The sequence below is a fragment of the Halyomorpha halys genome, unplaced genomic scaffold (assembly GCF_000696795.3).
Source record: "Halyomorpha halys isolate HHAL.00 unplaced genomic scaffold, Hhal_1.1 Scaffold145.1, whole genome shotgun sequence".
Taxonomy (NCBI): domain Eukaryota; kingdom Metazoa; phylum Arthropoda; class Insecta; order Hemiptera; family Pentatomidae; genus Halyomorpha; species Halyomorpha halys.
Window position 1 is genome coordinate 378,694 of NW_027115461.1, and position 6,145 is coordinate 384,838.

Below are 6,145 nucleotides of genomic sequence, written 5' to 3' on the forward strand. Positions count from 1 at the left end.
TTTTTTTTTTGGGGGGGGGGGAGGGAATTCTTGACTTTTCATTATAATCCCTAATTCGCCATATTGTCTCATAGAAACCTTCATAAAACCGCTATCCCTTCACTTCACTGAGCCTCTACGATTCTTGGCGTCCTTCGTTTCTCCCGCAAAAGATAATTAATGCATTTTTTTTTTTTGGAAGGACATCGCGGTTTATCCTTAACTGTAAAGCTAACTAGTATGATTATAGGAGGAATAAAATTCAAAACGAAAAAAACTCTAACGAAAAACAATATTTATTAGGTAATAAAACAACGACATTATAAGTTTGAGCTCTTTTTAGCGAACCTCTAGGAATCTTTCCATCATCATTTTATCTATAATTAACTAGTTAAGAGTTAGTTAAGATGGCATTGGAACATATCACGGAAGTGGTAAAGCTTCAAAATTTTGTTATCCGATTTTAGACTAAACACATATAAATAAAATGTATGCATAGGCAATTGAAAAAGAAGGTAAAATAACGTAATTAAGAAAATAAAATAACAATTGAAGTTATATAATGCAAAGTGAATACTTTAGTTTATTGATAATTTAAAAGTTAAAATTGAGAGAAAGAAAATATATGTGACAAATGAGATATGTAACCACATATCATAATATATCAATGCTACCACCAGCAAAATATATCAATAAGTTTAACAAAAGAAATGAATAGAAAAAAAAATATATATATATAAATTGAAAACAACAATAATAATATATAATCAATATGCTATAAATAACGTTGGTAAAAAAAAATTGTGGGGGAAATAAGAATAAAACATACCTGTTAGCTTGAAATCTTACAGCCAAGTGGGTTTTGAGCCGCGGACGGCCAGGCTCAGAACCAAAAGATATGTTACAGAGATGACAAAGTGTTACGATAATCCATATTGGGCACTTATATACATATCCTGACTTAGCATGGTCACTATTTCTTCTTCTCTACTTTAGATTAATAACATATAATCTACGTATTTAAGTGTGCTTAGTTTTACACAGTTGATATTGATTCCATATTCATCTCTGTCCATCTCCTTTAGAATAAGTTCCAATACTATACTGAAGATCTGTGGTGATAGTGTATATCCTTGTCTGACTTCTCTCTATAGTATTATCTGACTAATTTCGTTCTTTTTTTTTTTTTTTTTTCGTAAAGTTCACTAACGTTTGGGAAGAAAAATACGAACGACCACCACTAATACATGTGATAGTTAATGAGACAGTTGCTTTACGGACAATATTTATACTATCAACTATCACGACATTACAATCATGAATGCAACAATCAGTTACAGTTAAAACGATTCTCTAAGAACGGGCAAAGTGGCGGGTATTTATCGGGTAAAACGCAGTACTTCTCTACAATAAAATAAGTGAAAACAATTTGGATGGAAAATTTAATTTCTGCCATGTGTTTGTTTCTTCCTCACTACTCAAGGTAAGGAAGTTTTGTATTTTTGAGATCATTTATGAGACGAGATAAAGCAACACTTAACAAACCTTTGCTGGCTGCTTGATAAGGGATAAGAGGGGAAAACAAAACATAATCCCCCTGAATGATCCCGTAAATTGAGCCATTATCTGCTTATATAAGGCACTGTTATCACTAACGCTACACGGCGGAGAGCCTGCATTGGGACTTATTGTCTGGATTGCAGGGGGAAATATTTTAACACTTTCCTCGAATTTTTTTTTTTTTTAATTGCTCGATACCTCCTTTAAGGAATGTCAAAATTAATTTCTCGGAGCCACTAAAATTAAAAATTGACAACCCCAATTGGAAATCGAACGTTGTGTAAAACGTAGTACAAGAGTTCAATAAAAAAAAAAAGTTATTTCACAGTTATTTTTTATTGATTTATTGAAAACTATGTATATTTACAAGTCTATATCCATGATTCAGCCGAGCATGATTTGAGGGAATACAAAATGGCGGCTGTATCAAAGTGTTAAAAAAACATGATGAATAAAGGCAGTTATTTCACCCCAATTTTTGATTACTTTAATGAAAATTGTGTATAACTACTAGTAAAAACTGATGCGTCTGCCAAGCATATGTAGGGGGATTAAAAAATGGCGTATATTATATATACTATATTATAATAATATAAAATAAAAATATTTTAAAACCTTATATAAACATTGATTTTTCATTCGGAGCACTATATCTTAAAAACTACCAACAACACTAGAAAATCTAGGAGAACATTATTTAAAGGAGAGTAAATTTGCTGCAATATGAGCCCTAGAGGTATTTACGTTCAATAGTTCCTTGGGTATGAATCCCCCTTCTCCTCCTGATTGCACTACAGACATCACAGCTGACCATAGCCTTCATGATCAAGTACAAACAAAAGTCAAATTGTCATTTAACAAAATAAACCCAATAAATTATATATTAAAAAAAATAATTGACTCTTATTCAAGTTTAATGTGTCATTTTGTCACATTGTAAAATGTTATGTGGATTAAATATTATATGTTAAGATCAATTCTGGTAATAAAAATCACTTTCTATTGTTTTAATTCAAATTGAGAATGATAAAACTTGACGAGAAAAATTACTGGAAGATTATTGAGTTTGATGGTTGGATGTGAACTAGGCCATCTTGCCTAAATGAGCTTCATTAGCAAGCGATTAGGATCATTGCTTTAATAGTTCTTAATCATGGTGGCATTGCTTTCTTTGTCGTTCTCAGCCATCTAGATCTACCAAATCTAATAGGAGATTTTGAAATCTCTGGTTAAAGGAAAATTTTGATTATCTTAATAGCGGACTTGAACTAAAACGCTAATAACCCGAAACTGTTAGGTTACTATATATGGATTAGGGAGCGGAGTGGCACAGAGGTAAAGCATTGTGCTCAAGTACCATGGCACTGCACAGGCTAAGCTTAGGTTTGACCCGTACCTAATTCGCGCCTCATCTCAAAAAAGATTCATTTTTGGCCTTTAAAATATAGGAACTTTATATTATATTATAAAATTTATAAATTCCAATTTAAATCGTCTCGATCCGCCAACTTACCTCTACCTGAGTTCTGAAATCTTTCACATTTTTTAATAACGTTTATTACAGTTATAGCAAGAATTTATTGGATTTTATAATTGAAATTGAGACTCGTCAAGTATCCATGGAACTGTCTTTTATTTGATATTTCATTCACCAAAATCCATGGCCCTTGAGAGCCGGAAAAGGGATCTATAGTACTGTAATATGTGAATAATATACTTTTCATAACATAAATTATAATAAGTATAATACATTATTTGACTGTTCTTAATTTATTAACTTACAAGAGGTAATATGTATAAAGTTATCAGAAAAGTTGAAAGTTATTAGAAGAGTATTGGAGAGAATTTTCCGATTTTATCGAAGACAGATTAATTTTTTCTTCTGAGCAATTCATTCCTTTGCCAATTCATCAAACCAATTTTATTTACTTGGAAAAAGAGAGATAATACAAAATATCGATCTTAGAAAAGAGAGTGTAGCTGATGCTACAGAAGGTTTCTTGTTAAAAGTAAAACTAAAATCTGTACCGCTACGACCCCTGAAGGGTCAAGAGTGGACTACTTTGTAAGGAAGTACTGTTACTATACCAACGGTAGTGCAAGGAGGCTAGGTGGACCCCAGGATGGCTCCAGAACCCACAGGGTTGACTCAAGGCCACAGTGTAGCAGAAAACATTTCTCTGCCCAGGCGGATTCGAACTCGGGTCCTTGGAGTTAATAGCATCGTGCCATACCACGGTGCCACAGCGCTCCTCCCAGAAGGTCTCTTGTATGGTTTACAAATTAATCTTAAGGTGCCTCTACACGTTTGCCAAACAGTGTCATAGTCAGGCATCCGCAAACGTGTGGCCGAGTTATTAGGATTGGCTGGTACAAGTTGGCCTGAATTTGCGACCGACCCGTTGATTGTACGTTTTTGGACACAGATTAAGGGGCGCTTGTGCTGCGTCCACACGTTTGTTTTCAGTTTGCATTCTTCCAGAAATGCAAACTGATGAATATTTGTGCTCTCCGTATTTTAATTATTTAAGGAATTTTCTCAACCTCTAGATTCAATTTTAAAATATCAATTCAGTGTAAATAAATAGTTTCAAAACTTGTTAATTAAATTTATCAGTTTATTTTGGATTTGACATAATTCAAAAATATATTTATTACAACGTTATATTTCCAAATAATTAAATTGATAAAAAAATAAAGTTTCTGAACAAGGTTGAATTTATAGGTTAGTAGTACAGTACTATTTATATGAATTGTTATCACCTACAAACTATATTATTGATATTTAGGTTTCCTTTCATTTTGTTCCTTTTTATAATGAAAATAGGGTAAATCCAATGTAATAGCCAATAAAATACCGACGTTTGTTGCTTCCTTTGTTTACCATACGTTTGTACAAGTTTTGGATTTGCAAGACTTGGCAAGTGTCAGAGTGTATATCCAGGGTGAATTAGATTTTCTCTCTAGCTAAGTTTAACCGGACATCGTTGCCCAGTAAAATTTGCTCTATATTTTAGGTATTGTAGGTAAAACTGTGTTGGTGCAATAGCTCAAACACAAAATTATCTCAGAAAGTTTCGAATACTCCTCTATGGCATTGACCAGACAATTAATACCCGTCAGCTAGTATCAAGCCGAGCAAAATGTTGACGTATTAACAACAATAAGGCAAATCTGTTGGATGTTCTCGAGCTATCGCTTCTCTATTTTTAAAAATCGTATTTGTTCATTTCACCTCCATGATCTATAAACATGTTAGGTAAGTAGTTAAATTAAAAAAAGATGTCAAGAAGTGGTGTGTTTTATGACGACCCAATGTGTCAGTGCCTTATCTCAAATGCCTTCATAATCCGGGAAATCATCCTTGACCATCGGTGTTTATAGTTGTGATAAAGATAAGGAGTAATCCAAGCTCTCGTATTAATCTAGACAACAATTTTTTTTTTTAATTTTTAATATTTCCCATTAAGGAAATACTTAATCTTATGACATATGTAGTAAGATTAATAGTGGAATTACAAAATATAATTACGTTTATCCTATCACATAAACTGTCCAGAAGTTGTTCACCTGTTCAGCAGCGGAAATTTCAAAAATTCAAAATTCCTATTCATTTCTGACATACGGAAAAATACTCAAAAATTCCCAATTTTTTATATTTATACTTATTTTATTTGTTTTTAATAAGAAAAACATATTTGTACCATTTCCTATTAAGGAAATACTTAATCTTAAGACGTATGGAGTTATATTAATGGTGAAATTACAAAGTAGAATTATATTCATTCTAACTTTTATTTTATTTTTTATTAACCCCTTCCTCGCCATTTCTGACATTGGGGGTGGGTTTTATCAAGAGGTAACCTACCTATTCTAACCACGGCAGGAAGTCAAGTCTTTCACTCCCTGGAACAGCCACGAAATAACTCTTTTGTATTTGATTCGAATAATATTAGCAAATCCAAATTTTCTTAGAATGGCATAATGGTTTTTTAGATAATCAATTATATCAAACAATTATAGAAATAAATTTAAAAATAAAATATTTCGAAATCTAAGAATTTCCTACTTTACTCATAAAATGTTTCGATGTTTTCATATCGGTTATTTTTAACAACTACTAAATAATAACGGGAATGAAAACTAATAGGATAATATTCTCTGACACATTTCGTACATTTGTTTCTGTTCAACTGTTGTTTTTTTGTCAACGATAAGTACACTAACTAACGTTCGACGATTCATTTGAGCACCATTGGTTTTTTTTTTTTTTTGTTACAGGAATTCCACCAGCTGAAGATTGCGTAAGATCTGAGCCGATCACAAAGGCCATAGGAACATTCCCGCTAGGCCTTAATCGCTTTGCTAATAAGTTTGCGTGAATTGGTTTCATGACGAAGATAAGCGTTTGGAAGTTTCCATCGACTGAGAGCTAGTGGCGGGTGGAAAACAACTAGTCAAAGCGACCATGCACTGGTTTGATTTGGATATGAAATATCAAAGTAATTAATTTAAAATATCCAGTTATCGTTTACCGAAACAAATCAATATGACATTGAAACAAATCGATATATAAAATGCAACCACTTATGCATAAAACACTTAA

At 32.4% G+C, this 6,145-nt stretch overlaps 1 protein-coding gene across 2 annotated transcripts in view; it reads right to left on the bottom strand.

Annotated features, from left to right (window-relative positions):
* Positions 1-6,145, bottom strand: part of hrm (hermes) — a 238,265-nt gene that overhangs the window by 77,511 nt on the left and 154,609 nt on the right. The window lies entirely within an intron of this gene.